Source organism: Elephantulus edwardii, unplaced genomic scaffold, assembly GCF_000299155.1.
Source record: "Elephantulus edwardii isolate Elephantulus edwardi_28Jun2011 unplaced genomic scaffold, EleEdw1.0 scaffold00058, whole genome shotgun sequence".
Classification (NCBI taxonomy): domain Eukaryota; kingdom Metazoa; phylum Chordata; class Mammalia; order Macroscelidea; family Macroscelididae; genus Elephantulus; species Elephantulus edwardii.
Genome location: NW_006399808.1, coordinates 3,617,657 through 3,635,071, shown reverse-complemented (window position 1 = coordinate 3,635,071; position 17,415 = coordinate 3,617,657). Strand labels below are relative to the sequence as shown.

General features: G+C 44.5%; 1 pseudogene; it reads left to right on the top strand.

The window, feature by feature from the left end:
- The first annotated feature begins 1,252 nt into the window (after positions 1-1,252).
- LOC102849076 lies at positions 1,253-13,901 on the top strand (annotated as a pseudogene).
- The last annotated feature ends 3,514 nt before the right edge of the window (positions 13,902-17,415 follow it).

Genomic DNA, 17,415 nt, shown 5'->3' with positions numbered 1-17,415 from the left:
CACAGCTGATATTGAGCTTCTCCAGCGATTTTTTTCCACATATGTAATCGATCTGATTCCTATGCATGCCATCAGGTGAAATCCAGGTATATAACCTGTGTTTATGCCTCTTAAAAAATGTATTTGCTATGAATAAGTCGTGTTAAAAAATATAAGTGCAAGTTCAAACAGATCTCAATCGGTCAGTAACTACCACAGAGATGACAAGTTATGTGGGGGTTTTGGGAAAGGGGTAGGGACTCCAAGCAGGGAGAACCCACTTTAAGCTTTGGGAAGCCTGAGGCTGAGACCACTGACATCCAGGCTGACAAAGGAAGTCCTGAGAAGTCAAGAAGAGGTTCAGGATGGGGAATGAGAAGATGGTCAAAAAAAGGATAAAAAAAACTAGGGGAGCTCTGGTGGCCTACTGGCAAGAAGTTGTACTGTCATCCCGAAGGTGCATGGTTCAAATCTATCAGATGCTCCCCTGGAGAAGTAGAGGAAATCTCCTCTTGTACCAGTCGGATCTGATTCGACAGTACACACACAAAAAATAACAAAAAGTAACTAGAAAAAAATTTAATAATAATAATAAAAACATTTTTTCTTTTCTTCCTAACAGACACACATTAGATCCTAATCAGAGTGATTGTTGTTGTTGTTGTTGTTATTATTTAAACCTTTTACAAGAACAAAAGCCTGGGGGATTTTTCTTGCTTATTGGAAGGGAGAGAAAGAAAGTTTTGACTAAGAATTAGAAAGAAGGTCTTTATATTAAGACAATTTTTCAGTCTTCCCCTGAGGCAATGGCTGCATTGGCCATCTTTGGTCCAGTCTTTGTAAAGTGCCCTCCAGCTTGATTAATGCTAGTCTTCTCAGTGGCTCAGTGGAGATACTGTTGCCACAAGTTTCCTCCATGACTAAGGTTCTTTCTTAGGGCAGTCCTGCGTCCTGTCTCGGGCATCCCACCAGCCAGGGGCTTCCCAGTATAATTACAAATTGTTGGTGTTGTTTGGGTCCTGTGATAAGGGGTGGCTGAAGCAAAATAAAGAGATGCTTAGGGGACAGTGATTAGTGTCTGCACATCTCCCAGCTTGAGCAGGCGGGAACCACTTGCCTGTTCTCTGGTATTTCACAAGTAGCAAGAAACTTTAGTGCCTCCCCCCTTGCTCCTGGCACCATTATGAGAGTTCAAATTCTTTAGGGCGTGGCCAGTGGCGTGCAAGAGGGCCCTCTGCACTCCTATCATAGCCAGAAGCACTTGTGTGACGTGATGGCATCCTTGCGCCCTCGGAAGTGAGTGTTACGAATCATAATGAGGACCTCATGATACCAAGGCTGAGATATCAAGTACGTCAGAGGAGCCAGAACACAAAGTGCCGTGCAAGGAAAGTGACAAAGTGGCTTCCCAGATGTAGCACTCTGCTTCCATGAAGATTACACCCTGAGGAAGCCTCCAGGGTCCCGATAAGGGGGGATCAACTCGATGACAATGGCATGTTTAATCTCCGTCTAGTGAATCCCAGGAACGGGCCCGCGGTATACTAAGCGTGGCATGAAATGGGCTGAGTGTGTGAGCTGGGTGCAGGCCACAGCTGGAGCAAGGGTAACCCCCCCCCCCCCAGCACTCCGGTTTACAGGAGTCCTTCACGATCCAGGGACCTTGTGGATTTGGGGTCATTACACGGGGAATAGGGATCTCTGGGAATCGATGGTATGGACCTGGACACATGAAGCACAAAATGGCCGTGTGAAACGGTCGTGAGGTTAAAACAGCCTCTGACCGCTGGGATGTGTAAAGAGTGCAGAGGGCACAGAGCCTTCAGATATTGATGACGATGGTGACCAGCATGACCCTCTCACACAGTAACTGTCTAAAGATGTGTCCTCTCCCTTTGTGGATGGATCCTCCTGGTAGCCAAGTGTTTTAGGATGTTTGCCCAATTTTTATTACAAAATACAAATGCACAGCCTTTTTTGAAAAAGAATTCTGTTTTACCTATCAAAACTTTTTGTGTGGTACCGTTCAGGAAGTCTACTCCTGGGTATCCATTCTTAAATATTCAAAGGTAGGCAAAGAAGTCTGCACCATCTTGTGGCATTTTATCGCACACATGCCCATCATGAATAGAGTGGAGAAGTAGGTACCCAAATGACACACCCAATTGATCAGAATACTAGATGGCCATAAAAACTGCAAAGCTGCTGAAATCCAGACCCTATGTCCACATGAAGTACAAGTCCACTTTAGCTGTAGGGAAGCAGAACACGGCTGTCTGACCTACAACCCACAGTGGGGACTAGACAGAAGTTGACTGCCTTGACCAGAAGAGGAGCAGAACTGGTAGGGGGCAGAACTGACCACAACACGTAGGTACACGAAGCCTACCAAAGGCAGGTCAACTAAGGCGTTGAAGAACACTCTGTCATTCCCAGCAGGGCCTATCACCAGGAAATAAGCAACAGCAGTTTCTGAGTTGGAGAGAGACAAGATAAGATGCTCTCTGTGAGGTGCAGACACACAGACTGCTGGGCACTAACTGTGGAACAGGAACACTAAGGGAAAACCTCTGGCTCCACCAGGCTATGCCAGCACTCCAGACCCTCACCCCATCCCTGAGCACAAGAGAGCAAGAGACCACTGCTTCAAAGGACCTGAAGTCTGGTTTGCGCTGAAGGCATAGCAGCACTAAAATACTGAGAGTAATAAATGAAATCCAGCTAAACTCATACTAGAGTCTCCAGTGGGGATCCACTCTATGTAGGTGCCCAAAGAAATGAAAACGGGTGGTGTGTTAGGTATGGCTTTGCTAACCAAAGCTTCGACCCAGCACCTGCTCAGAGGGACAAGAATGGGCAGCGTTCTTCCATCAGTGTTCTCAGAGCCCTGACGGAGATGACTATGAGTTGGAATCAACTCAACAGCTGTGAGTTTGGATTTTGCCTTGGAACAATTTCATGCGAACAGCCTAACAGAGAGGTATGTTTGTCTCAGACATATATACTTCTGTGTCAGACTCTTCTGATCTACAATATCAAGCATTACATTAAAATAATTAAAACATGCACACAGATCAAGACAAAAGAATATTGTCAAAATAAAGCAATCAATACAGCCTGGCTCAGAGATGATCCAGACCTTGGAACTATCCGCCAGGGACTTTAACTATGATTGGTATGTGCAGTGATAAATTGAGAAAAGGTGCATAAACAAATTGGGAAGTGGGGACTTCAGCAGAGACAGGAAAAATTAAGGAATCAAAGAAAAATACTAAAAATAATAAACATAATGTCAGAAATGGAGCCCAAAGGAGGGAAAGTGGTGGGTTGCTAAGTGAAAGTTTGGCGGTTTGATCCCATTGGTTTCTCTAAAAGAAAAAAGATGAGGCAGGCTCTTCCCATTGAGTCACAACTTAAGAAACCCAAGGATGGCTTCCCTGAGGCAGGGTTCTGGGTCAGAGATGAAGAATTACTCTGACAGGCTCATTGACAAACTGTACAGAGCTAAACAATTACTGAGCTTGGAGAACAGTTCAATAAATTATTTTTTTTTTTTTAAAAAAGAAAAAGTAAACTGAAACCATTAAAGGAGTGGGGGGGGGGGGAAATCTGAATAGAACATTCCTGTCTTTAGAGATCATGTCAACAGAAAGGAAAAAGAAAAGAAATATTTGAACACCTACTTGCCGAGAAAAAAAACCTCACAGATCTCAACTACTTGGGCAATTTAGAGGACAAAGGGAAGATATCTTCAAACCACGGAAAGAAAAAAGAGCCAAAGCCAAGAATTAGCATCCCAGAATTTTATAACAATGAAGAACCTGAAGATGAGGCTCCTTGGAAAGTTGAACAGAGCACCTAAACATCACACTTCTCAGTATCCTAAAAAGACGGAAAAGCCAGCTGTTGTTGTTATGTGCCACCGAGCCACCTGAGACCCATAGCGACTCTGACCCCTTCCCGGTCCTGAGCCAGTTACTAATTCTGACACACCAACCCCCAATGCCTCAGTTACTATATTAATACATCTCATCCAGGGTCTTCCTCTCCTGCACTGTCCATCCACCCTTCCAAGCATGATGTCCTTCTCTAAGGATCAGTCAGTCACTCCTGGCCACATGCCCAAAGTATGTGAGACAGAGCTTCAAAATCCTAGCCTCCAAGGAGAAACTTGGTTTCACCCTCTCCAAGATAGACCTATTTGTTTTCTTGGGAGTCCATGATAATGTTCAAGAATCTTTTCCACACCACAACTGGAAGCCATTGATTCTTCTTCTGTCATCCTTAATAATTGTCCCTAGTCATTGTCTGTCATCCTTAGTCATTGTCAATTGTCTTCATAATTACTTGTTATGCTTCAGAGAGCTTGACAATGACTAAGGAAAAGCCAGTACTGAGGTAAATACCAGAACATTTAGGAACTAGTAGGATCCAAAAGATAGAACCCAATTTTGTCAAATTATTTGAACCTTAAAAAGAAACAAAGTACTGACTGTGGAGGAAACTTGAAAACATTTACAGTGAAGAAAATACACCAGAGCAGAAGTTAACATAGCACCTAACACTAAAAAAATCCACTGTCTTTTGAATTTCTTTCAACTCTTAGTTAGTCCTATCTAGTCGGCTGCCCACGGAGTTTCCAAGGCTCTAATTTTTACAGAAGCAGACGACCACGTCTTTTCCCTGCAGAGCAGCACTGTGTGCAGGAGATCCCCACTTCTTGTCTACTTCCCTTTATATGAAATACCCAAAGTGGGTAGCTGCGGAGAGACTACAGATTAGTGATAGAGACTTGGCAAAGCAGGGTGTTGTTGAAGCTTACTGAGGATGGTGATGATGGCACAGCACAGAATATGAAGTGTTACTGAATTGAACACTTTAAAATAAGAAACTTTATTTTACATCAATTTCACTCCAATTAACAAAAACCACCATCACTCATAGAAAAACCCAGACAATGCCCCTCAAAAAACAAAACAAGCTCAACTGTCTGTTTAGAACAACCCAATTCGGGTACTTAAGCCTGAACACTGTATATGTTTGTGTTATCAATAGATGGGTTACCCTTCACAGGAGCTTCAGAAACAGATGGCTGGCTTTAAAAGGGCTCTAAAGAAAACCTGACAGTAAAGTTTCCTTAAATACATTCTTTCAGGAAAGGTGAAATACGTTTTGAACCACTTCAAACCAGACATGAATCACAGGAAATGTCATTCAAGAAAATTCCCCAGGGCTGCAAGAATATATGATACTCAGAACCCTAGAAATGGTGAAAATGCCATTTATCCAAAGAAGCAGTTTGCTTGCTTCTCTGCAAATAGTCCTTATCAACATTTACCCTCTTGCTGTCTACTATAATAGTATCAATTTGCCAATTCCAATTTGCTTTGAGCTTATTGCCCCAGATCCAAAGTTTTTACAAATATCCAGCCTCCAACTTCCTACATCTGAGTACTGCAGTGAGTCCACAATAAACTTAAGTTTTATTAAGAGAAAAAAAGAGCAACTAAAGCTATATACACACAGCAGGATGTGTGAGAAGACTGTGTGAATGGAAATGCACAGCAAAAGATCTTAAAGTAACCCCAAAGCCTCCACTTTGCAGGAACATAACCACAGGTCTCAGTGGCCGTTGTGGCTGTGGGCTTCCTGTCCTCATTCTCTTCCATGTTGTTTGAAAACCCTCCACAATTAAGCGGGTATTAGCTCTGTAATTTAAACAAATTCCAAAAGTAATCACAGCTTAGGGATAATTAGTGTGACCTGAGCAGAGAAACTGTTTGCTCTGGGTTTTTATTTTTGTGTGTAGTGTTGTATTGTGTTGTGGGGTTTTTTGGCAAAATTTAAGTCATTAAAAAAAAGGCACAAGAGTCAAGTCTAGACCCTCATTCAGAAACTCAAGAAAACAGCCACAGGTATAAACCACCAAAAATTCCTTTTCTCCTTTTTTCTGAATAGCTTCATCCAGAAGATGACTAGTTGGTCAAACCAGTCCAGCTTCAGTTGTCACTTTCTTAGAAGACGCTTGGCTATGCTCTCGGCCTCATCCCAGTAGGGTTCACTCGTATGGATTCATTCCAGGAGTCAGTGAACGAAGCCCCATCCTGGATGCAAACATGCATGATTGGGAGAGCAGGTGGGAGGGGCAAGGGGTCCCACGTGGAGAAGAACCTGAGGAGAGGCCCCAAGGGACTTCTCAGTTCCCCCAGATCACTTTGGCTGAGATGTGAAAAAACCAAGCAGGACTCGTCCCGGCCTGGGGACCAGGAGGAAGTGGCTGGATGCCTTGGTGGCCCAGTTGATCTCCTTGACCTGACTGAGGACTCGGACGGACCCCATGTTAAATCACTATATTGCTTTTGCTGCCTCCAGCCAATGATCCTGAACCATTGGTGGCACCAACAGGTCGCAGATCAGATTCCTGTCTGGATCACCATGGGCTGGTGCGATTCTGGTCATACTCAGCTGCTGAGTTGTCCTCTGGCCTCAATTGCTAGAGCTGCCCAGGCTGGCACTCACGGGAGCGTCCTCTGCAGCAGGGGACCCAAGACTAAATCAAAGACACCTTTGCCTCCCAGAAATGTTCTCTGAACCACCTGGATTCTGGGAGTTTTCATCCTGTTCACAGGGCAACACTGCCCTCCTGCCACACACAGTGACCACAGAACAAAAGCATAATCTCTTACGTGGGCTCACCCCTGTGCACAAAGTCACAGGACATTTGAAAGCAGCAGCTTTGCTGACAAAGCACTTTGAGAATGCATCCACTTTATCAGGCCACCTCCTCCTAGAGTGTGGTTTTAGAAGTTTATTCTGGTTAAATTAATAAAATTTAAAAAATCCTGAAAATAATTCCTTGAACAGACCTCTCACACTCTGGAAATGGATGTCTTGCCTTTCATGTCGCCATTGCGGGCTACCAGGAAGAAGCGGGGAGGCCGAGGCATATATTGGAAAGCCTCAGGGACATTTCTATGTCATTGTCCCAACTGGACAGATGCCTCTCTGTCTGCAGGATCTGGACTACGAGGGCCTAGCCTTTCTTGCTTCCTTGGTCCTGTCTCCATGTTGGAAATACGTGTCAGCAGGGCTGGGGCCTCAAGCCTTACAGCCACATTAGCTGGCCAGCACATTAGCTGCACAGTGACACAGCTGAGGGGCAGAGCAGGAAGGGTCTGGAAGCAGGCAGCTGTTTCCACCTCCCATGAAGCATCACTTCCAACCCAGGCCTTCCTGAGATGGGCTGAGTCACATGAGAGGCTCGGGGCTTTGCATGGCTTCTGTCTTTTCAGGATTATTTTTTGGCAAAGCTATGTGCCCTGGTGCATCAGCATATCAGTTTGGTTCTCCAGACATTGGTCTTCCCTCATTGCCCAGGTCTGGGTGGAGGATGGTTAGCTTCTCAAACACCTTCGCAGGTATTTCCAGAGCAGATCAGGGCACAGACACTCTCACTGCCACTGACTAGCTGTATGGTCTTGGACAAGTTCCTTAACTTCTCTGTGCCTCAGTTTCCCCGTCTGTACCTAACAAGTAGGATTGAAAGGCCAGTTAAGGGAGTACCTGGTACATAGTAAGGGCTGTATAGCTGCTATTACTGTTACTGACTCCTCAGTACACAGTAGGACTACAGGTCCATCTCTCAATTGATTAGGTTTGTTCTGGATATTGAGCTGAGAATTTCTGATGACCTGTTGTGCTGCTTCACCTTTAGAGCAGATAAGCTCACCTTCACCAAGGACTTCAGCTTTCTCGATGTCTTGTTTATCTTAGAATACAAGTGAAGGGATGGGGAGGCTACATCCTCAGGCCTTGAGGCTCACAAGCTAAGCCTGCAAATCATACAGCCACAAGTGCCTACCAGGGAGGCAGAGAGATATCTTCTCCTCCCCAGAAACAAGCTTTTCTAGGGATGAAGCAAGGCGAATGGAGGAGAGCCACTTTATCTCTGCCCATCTCGGTTTCCTTATTCACAATTTGACAGCTTTAACTGGATAATCTCCAGTTTCCTCTCCTTTAAGTACAGGCTTTTAGGATCTGGCATATTCTTAAAGTTTTCTGAGTTACCCTTGCACCTGTACAACCCACTGACCCTGGATTATAGGAATGTGGGCTACTCCCAATAGGAGAGTAGAAACCCTTAGCAGGTTTAGGCGGTTCCCAGAGGAAGGAAAGCTGAATTCATGAAAATCAGAGCCACAGGAACAAAGTTCACAACACATAGGACTCACTGTCCAAGTAACTGACCCTCATTTTCCTGAAGCACAAAACTTTTACCTTGCAACTGCAGAGTGTCAGAAGAGTTTCTCATCAAACTCCACCTCCTCTTAAAAGGTGACTTTTTAGCATTAAGTTAAGAACTCAATGTAAGTAAGTGGAGGAAGAGACTGAACTTATTTTGTAAATTGTTATGGAAAATCCCGAAGAATTCACCCAAGTCTGTCAGGATGGACCACCTTGTTGAGGGCGGGCAGGGTGCAGGTGGGAGGACCCACACTGCGCTGGAGGGAGGCAGGGCTCAAACTCAGCTCTTGCCATGGACGTTGGTTCTCCTGATGCTGCTCCTATGGCCTGTTGGCCACACATTTAGAATTCGGGTCTATTACATATGTGTGTGTAACATTTCATAGTAACAAAGGACTGAAAAGAGCAGAAAGCTGTTTCGCGACACAAAGCATATGCAAAGCACAGTTTGAAAATTACTGCTGTTTCCGTAACTGTGCAAACATGCCACAGGTTCCTCCTTCAAATTCCCACCAGATGCTTGGTGTCCCATTGTTGTCCCCCAAATGTAAACGCCACAGTTCCCTGGGTGCTTCCCGCTGTGGCTGAGCACCTCCTCAGAGCAGCAGTACCTCACACACACACAGGGCATGCGTAGAGAGCAAGCTTGACTGGGAACCTCCCACAGGCCTGCTTGAGCGCTTCCCAGGCTGAGCTCCCCCTTCAATCCTTCCTTCCATCTCTCCCTGAGCAGGGGACAGACTTGAAGGCTTGCCTACCTCCTGCTCCCTTTGCCTTGGTATCTCCTCTGATAAGCCTCTTGCATGTCTAATCCAGTCTTGGAAACTGATTATTTTTCCCTTCTCCAAGAACCTGAATGAACACTACTGTAAACTTTACACATACCTTAAAAACTGGAGACCAAGCTGGATATATGGCTATAGTTTTTCTTTTCTTTTGAGTGTTTTCTGTTAGTAAATGTTAAAATGGGGGAAGGAAGCTCATAAAATGGTTACATATGTTGCTAACATTCCCTTATTTAATTCACTTGGAGCTACTATTTTGATTGGTGGCCCTCACTAGTCACTTTAGATGTTGCCTTTTGAACACCCTCCTACTTGAAAGATTCCACACTTAATGTATTTTGTCTCCTCAAGCTAGAAGCCCAAATTTGCTTTCTCAGAATTCCCTGCAGCCAGACAAGGCTGGATTCCCCCAGAATGATTTCACTGGTTTTATTGCTCGACCAAGCGCCTCAGACATGATGAAACAGATCAGTCCCAGGGAGGCCAAAGATGTAACAAACAGTCCAAAAGGGGAGGAACATTGTAGGAAGCACCCATTACATGAGACTTGTTTGGCAACCTGGTCTAACAGCACCCGGGACTTGGCAGCAACAAAGCTTGCCTTTTGCTTTGGCCTGCCTCAAGTTCCCTTTAATGCTATTCTCACTGTTTCTTTGAGAATAAAGTTAGATACTGGTTTTAACAGAAGAAACTACATAAGCAATATCTCATTACCTGAGTGGCAAGCAACTCATAGCTGATCCTCCAGAGGGTTCCTGTGGCTGTGAATTGCTCTTGAGGAGGTTGCCCATAAATGGGACATTCACCAAATAAAACCCTATGCAGGGTGTTATTTATTTTGCAGAAACATTTGAAAAGAAATTATTCATGTAATAGTCAAATTTTCTTTGATAAAATTATCACACTAAAATAATCCCCTAATTTTCCACCCAGTCTATTATAATCATATTTTCTCAAATGTTCCTCAAAATTTCTTGCTTCTATTTTGCATTGTAAGTCTCTTAAGATTCTCCTCCTATAAAATAGGTCCACTTCTCATGCGCACACATTTAAAATTGTTTTAAAAAAAAATACCAGGACACATTTTTGTAGGGCAGCCTACAGTTTAGATTTACCCTGGTTCCCCCCAACCCCTTTTATTTTCTTGTTGTGTACCTCAGACTGGCATATGAGATTGCCCTTCCATCTTCAGTGGAGGAGCTGGTGGATTTGAACTGCACGTCTTTAGGATTGCAGTGCAACTTCTTGCCACTAGGCCACCAGAGCTCCCTTTGACCTGGTTTCTTTGTTAACACTTTCAATTTGTTCTCTTTCTAAACGTCCTGTTAACAAGGAAATGGACTTAAAGCCTTGGTTTTCTTCCATTTAATCATTTGGCACCTGACCAGGGCAGGGGTGAGGAGTACCCTGTGTCATGTATACTCATGTATACATTTGTTCCCTCGTCCTCATGGTGAGAAATAGAACAGCTGGTGTTGAATTCATCTTCACTGAAGTCAAGTGCGATCAGAGAGAAGGTGGCAACTGCCAAGTCTGGTTGCATTTTTGCCACAAGCCTGCCTTAATATTTGCAATACATAGTTTAACTTCTCACCTAGGACTTAACTTTAATCCTAAATGTGTTTCCAAAGATGTAATTTTGGGGTCAAGTTTTGACTATCTGGATCAATGCATCATAGCAATACTCTGTTTAAAAGGTTTGGTCCTCTTTTCATGAGATATTTAGCTAATTAAATGGATTTAAAAAAATTATTTTAGTAAAAGACTACTGATAGATTTTCTAAAAGAATCTTATTCTTGGGGAAATGTAAAGCCCTAACACCTTGAAAGTGTGTGTGACATAGTATGCAGAGATCCACTGTTGTAGGGCACACCAGACAAGCCTGCTGGGGGCAGGCCTTTATCCATCTGGATTACATTTGGCCGTGACTGCCCCCCGCGCCCCCAAACTCACCTTACCATGGTGGTGCTAGAGTGTCCTGGACATTTCTTCCTAGGTGCACTGTTAGGCTGAATAGCAGCAACTCCATCCTCTTGGACTTTGACCTCACTTCCCCTCCTTCCAAGGCAGGCAGGCATACCAGACTGAAATAGAAGGAAGCTCAGGAACGAAGAGAACGCCTGCAGGTGCGTGGTGTCTCAGAGCAAAAATATTCCAGGATGAAACTGCTGAGCCAGAACACCCCCAATGTGTCTCCCCTCGCCCAGAAAGCCAAGCCCAGAACACCCAACCTACCTCCTTGCATGGGGCTAATGCTGCATAAAGAGCCTCAGCTGGCTTTCACGTGGCATATATTAAATTTGCTATAGATTCGGCTTTGGCTACTTTTAGACCTTTCAAAAACTGTGTCGTCTCCCTGTGCAGGCAGCCATCATGCACTGAAGTTCCCAGAATGCTTCAAAGTGCAGTACTTGATGTCCCTCTCTTCTCTGACCCTGTCCCTTCATGTCCATGTCCAATGTGCCAGGGTCAAAATAGTATATAAGCAGCAAGGGGGTGTGACAAGATGGGAACTCCTTCCAGATTTTTTTTTTAAAAAACACACCATATATCCTTGGCTACACTGAAAAAACCCAGAAGTGCCAACAGCCCAAATAGTGACACAGACCATGGTGCTTTCTGGCCCTCTCTGTGGGATGTCACAGTCACTGGCTGGCAGCTTCCTCAACCACAAGGACACAAGCCCACACACTGGCTTTGCCTCCTCATGTATGTCAGACTTTGTCTGCCTCTTGAGTTACTGGCTCACAACAGGACCCTTTCTTCTGGGCTCTATAGCTGCATGGACCATCACAGCAATGTCTACAATACCAAAACCACACACACACCACTATTTTGTCATCCCGTGTTGTATTACGTGCGTGAACAAGCAAGCAATTGTGTGTTTAACTTTCCTGGTGAGAAGGGAGCACACAAGTTGCCTTCATTTGTATCTACATTAAAAAAGCAATGGTGGTCAAGAGATCAATAAAAACCTGTTATCTTTCAGGAAGAGGTAGTATGGCATCTTAGTGCATACATTTTTTAGAAAAAAAAATTTAATTGTAATTTTAATACAAATTTACAGAAAAAAAATGGATTTTTCTCTGGGATTGCAGGGCAGCTCCTTGCCACTAGGCCACCAGGGCTCCTTACATTTTAGTGTGTGTGTGTGTGTGTGTGTGTGTGTGTGTAAGATTGGATTTTCATTCTTTGTTGCACATTTTCCTTCCTATTTTTTTTTAACAAAGAGATTGTCTTTATTATTATTTGTGGGTTTCCCATTTGGGAATAGGGGCACAGACTCTCTGGCTGCTTCATGCTGAACAAGGCATTGAGATGAAGGGGACGGGGGCCCACTTTAACATTTTACTGGTGGTGTTGAGTTGAAGCTGCATGCCTTCTTCTGTTAAAAGATATTTTCATGACGTTTACTGCCCTCTGGACTGCAAAGTGTTTACATGGGTGAGTCCAGTGGGAGTGGCTGGCTGGACTGTGAGGTTCCATCCCCCTTTGCTTCTTTATCTGGCAGTTATATTTCCCTTTTGTCTCTGGAACTGGGCTCAGGGTTCAGGTTCTAGAAGAAGACTCAGTGTTCAGGTTACCTGTAGGAAAGGGAGCCAACCAAGGACTGCCGGGGACAGCACTTCTGGCCCCAGAGCCACCATCATTGCCCTTTTCTCTCCGCCAAGTGGTCTACTTGGGACTCGAAGTAGGTACTATTATTTTCCCCTTCCACAAATGGAGAAGGGGCTTCCAGAGTGGTGAGCAGACCTGCTCAAGGTTGAAAAAGTAATAAAGGCAGTAGAACAAGGACTCAAACCAAGGTTGTCTCAAGGCCAGTTGTGATGTAGTGATTTCCATGTATGACTCAGGTCAGCCTTCTTCCCAGAATTCTGTATACATATTTTATAGAACTTCTTTTTAAGAAAAAAAAGATACAAAGCAACACCAGGAAGTCTGATCAACAAGTCTTTCCAGAGAGGCACCTTCTAAGTCAAGGAGGCTGGGACAATTTACTGTGTCCTCATTCACACACAACTCCACCACACTCCCCATGGTTCAAGTTCATGTAGCCATGAACTTGAACCTTGTCTTGAAGGAAGTCAGAGGGCGCCCCTGAGGGCCCACTGTGGTGGATCCATGGGTATCCCTGGAGCCTTTTCTCCCATTTCACACCCACCTTTCCCAACTATGGGCTCCAGTTCCTCCCCATCCGATTCCTGCATTTTTAAGTGCCAATTTCAACCTGAAATCTAGAACCTTCATCTTTCAGATACAATTAGGAGATTTTTGGTTTTTGTTTTAAACAAATGCCCTACTGCAAATAAAGATAGCTAAAAGGAGTAGCTGCCTGGAAAATCACCTAGGTAGCCCCTGAAGTCTTAAAAACAGTAACTTATATTTTGTTAAGAATGCAACTTAAGGAGTGGGGCCATTGAAATGTGGGGGAATGGTCGCAATTGCTGCTAGTGGTCTTAATGGAGGTTTTACTGTGGCTACTGCGACACATACCTCACTCATGACTCACCGTTTGTGAGAAAGACACATTGCTGTGGCAGGAAAGGATGGAAGAGCAGGCTCAGAGCCTAACTGACAAAACAATGGCTACATTTCAACAAGGAAAGATACCTCCTACTGTGTTCTCTGCTCCTCCTCCAGCAGGTGCCATGATCCCATCTCCACCCAGTCTCCCAGGTCCTTCTTGTCCTGGTATGAGGCCAATGATGGGACCTCATCCTCCTGGGATGATGCTAGTAGGAACTGCTCCACTCATGGGAGGCCACATGCCAATGATGCCTGGGCCCCCAAAGACGAGGCCTCCTGCCCGTCCTGTGATGGTGCCCACACGGCCAGGAATGACTCAACAGGACAGATATGGACAGAATGCAGCTTCTTTGTATGTTTTATAGTACTTGTACTACTTCACCAGGAGATTCTGGTGCTTTGACTATGGGTGTCTTCTAACAGCACAAGGAAGACTTGCTTCCCTTTTCTATCAGAGAACAGTTTCAGAATGGAGTAAAGGGCAAAGGATTAAAAAAGCAACTTTTGTGTTGTGACATGTGAAAATTGAGAACTCTTAGTTAAAAAAAAAAGAATGCAACTTAAAAGATTACCTGCATTGCTTTTAAGAACAAGTGTTGCAGACCGAGGGTCCCAAAGAAAGGAATAATTTTATGATTATTAATAAAGAGACAAACAGCCAGGAATGTGATAGAGCAGAGAACATAAAACAGGGGGCCAGCAGTTCTCCACTGAAGACCCCAAGCCAAGCTTCTCTGTATATTTATTGAAAATTATCAGGAAGTAAATCACAAAGAGAATTCAATGCAAATGAAGCCAAGCTCTTTCTGTTGAACACCTTCCCGCTTGACTCAGGAAGGAGGGGTCCACAAATGTAAAAATTTGGTTTACCCTTAACTATTAACCTTGATGCCTCAGGGTGAACTCTAGCTCAGGAAGTAACACTCCCTCTGTAGGGGGCCCCTTGCTGTCTCCTGTCTTGCAGGGAACAAACAGCTCATTTTCTAGGATCTGCCACAAGAGAAATCCTAATTTATATATCTGTAATTCCTTCAATTCCTGAACAAGGGTTTTCATATAATATTTGGTATAAAGTTTGGCTTCCCATAAACAAGTATCTGTTACTAGGTGCTACTGAGTTGACTGCCATCCAGTGACTCTAGAAACTGTAGCTTGAAACCTTGCCCTATCTTGTGCCATCCTTGCAATGTCCACCAGCTCAATCCCTGATGGTGCTGTCATGATATCGGTCCACCACTGACCCTTCACCTTTCCCAGCATGATATATTTTCCCAAAGATTGGTACCTCCTGACAACAGTCCAAAGGATGTAAGGCAAAGTCTCACCTTGGTTGGGCTTTCTTTAACACAGATTTGTCTGCTCTTTTTTTGACAGTCTGTAAGATATCCAATACACTTTACCAACAACAATTCAAAGTCATCAATTCTTCTTTCACCTTCCTTATTCATTGCTTAGCTCTCACACGTATACAAACTCATATATTGTCGTTGAGTCAGAACACACTCATAACTGACCCTCCAGGGGTTTTTTGGAGGCTGTACATCTTATGGAAGGAAACTGCCCATCTTTCTCCCTTGGAGCTGCAGATGGAGCCGAACACTAAGAGAGGTGCCACCTTGGGGTCATCAGTGCAACCCCTTGCAGAAAGAATAGGCCACTAGAGCTTCATGAAGCAGTGGAAAATACCATAGCCTAGGTCAGACACATCTCACCTTTAAATCCTTGCTTGTTTGCATTTTAAAGAGGTCCCTGACATGAGATTTTATTGTTAGTGGAAGCAAACATTTTAATATATTTCAAACACAAAGGTGTGCACACTGGTTATCAAGCCTCATGTAAGCTACAAACTTGGAAAATATCTATTATCTTCATCCTGATCAGTAGCAGAGAGTTCTGGTGATGCAGTCAATAAAGAGCTGTGTTGTTAACACAAAGGCAGCTCCTTTTTACTGCTGACCTACCAGAGGCTCTGCAGGATAAAGTCTCCTCCCATGCAATGGCCAGCCTTCGGAAAGCCTTCGGAAAGCCTGCTACAGGGCCAGCAAGGACTTGGTTCCAACTTGAGAGCAATGAGTGACTATTAGTCGATGATCTGGATTTAAAAATGTCAGTCCAAAAGAGCAGCTTTCATTTCCGGCAAATATCTTGCAATTTTTAATGTCTTATTACTACCCAAGTATAAAGCCTCTACTTGTACTAGAAGACCAGACATAAGGTGTGGGAAAGAGAGGAAGCTGGAGGGATTAGAATTTTGTGGGAAGGGAAAACAAAAACCCAACAACAATACACTAGCCTCCATAAGATGCGAGTAGAGTATGCTAAAAAACAAACAAAAAACCTAAAACCATACATTTTGAAAATAAAAGTGTTCTAGGAAATTAAAACATGAAAACTTGATAGAAGGGTTATGAACAAGCACAGTTGAGGCCATTTCCCTAATGGTATGAACACAAAATGGTACCAGCTGAGTTGGGGGGTGGGAGGATGGGTGAGTTGAGGAAGCAGGCCAGGGCTCCAGCAAGAAAAACTGAAAGAGGGGTGAAGTTCATGCTGTCTTCACATGTCAGCCCTCAGTGTCTGCATCTCCACGCAACTCCTCACTAAGTCCCCGACCAATTCAGATGGACTCGTCAATAGTCTGTGACCACACAGATTTTGCAACTTTATTCCTCACCCAGAACCAACAGAGAAGGTAAACCCACACACATGCCTGTGGGGAGAATTTGGATCTGGACTCAGTTTTTTTTTTCTCTTCATTCATGATACAGGAAACAGAAGGATCATTCAAAGGACAGAAATTAAACTCAAGGAAATAAATTTTAAAAATTCCCAGGATGTTCTGCAGAAACTCAGGGATGGTACCAGGATGACAACCAGCAGCAGACTTAGAGGGCTGGATACCAGAGCTGCGCATCCAGGATGGGAAGGGGACAATTGTGAGCTCTCACTGATGCTTGGTAGAGGACAGCATGGGGTCTGATCTTCATTCTTGTTTCTCCCATGCTCACCTACTTGCCAGGCCAGCTAGAGTCTGTCTTCGTCACACAGATGGGTTTAGCATTGCTTCATTCTAGAAATCTACTCTTAAGTGTGGAATCAGTGCCAGCAGCTTGTTCCTGACTGAGACGAGTCTCTGCGGGCCTCCTCTGGGGACAGCCCTGGTGCTCACCTTGACCACGGGGAACCCAGTTTTTGCAGGACTCACTCAAGTCTTCTCAGAAGGGGCTCTCACCAATTCTCAGGGAACGTCAAGGAAGCTCTGACCTAGATGCCTCATCACCTTCTCTGGCAGTGGTGTTCTTGGAGGTTCATTTTCAGAACAGCAAGAAAAAGAAGATGCCACAGGAGGGAGCCAGGGTGGCTTCAGTGGGGAAGAATTTGGTCCAGGGGGCAAACAAGGGCTTCTGAGGCAGAGGGCTTGTTGCTTTCCTTAAAGTTGCTGGTGGAGACACTATGCATTTTATTATCTTCGAAACCACATATTTATATCATTACATAATCTTCCGCATATGTGACACATTTCACAGTTTAAAGACAATTATAACCACATAATAGCAAGGGGATCAGAAGGGAGAATCATCAAGGTGACATTTTGGGAGGTGAGACTAGACAGAAGAAACCAAGTGGAAGGAGTTAATAGAGAAATTGGAGCAGAGAAAGGTCCCTCTCAAAAAGGATGGCCACCCCAGTGTCAGCTGAGCACCCGAGTTGGATTTGGCTGTTTACCTGTGCCTACTCTACACTTCCCCAAATTACTGGTCACCACTGACATTCATGACCCTTGCTATCTGGTGTGCTCCATCACCCCAACCCCTGAATGCAGCAGCCCAGCTTCCCGGTGCCACCGCCCTCCCCGCCCCCCATGCTGGCCTTGGGGCT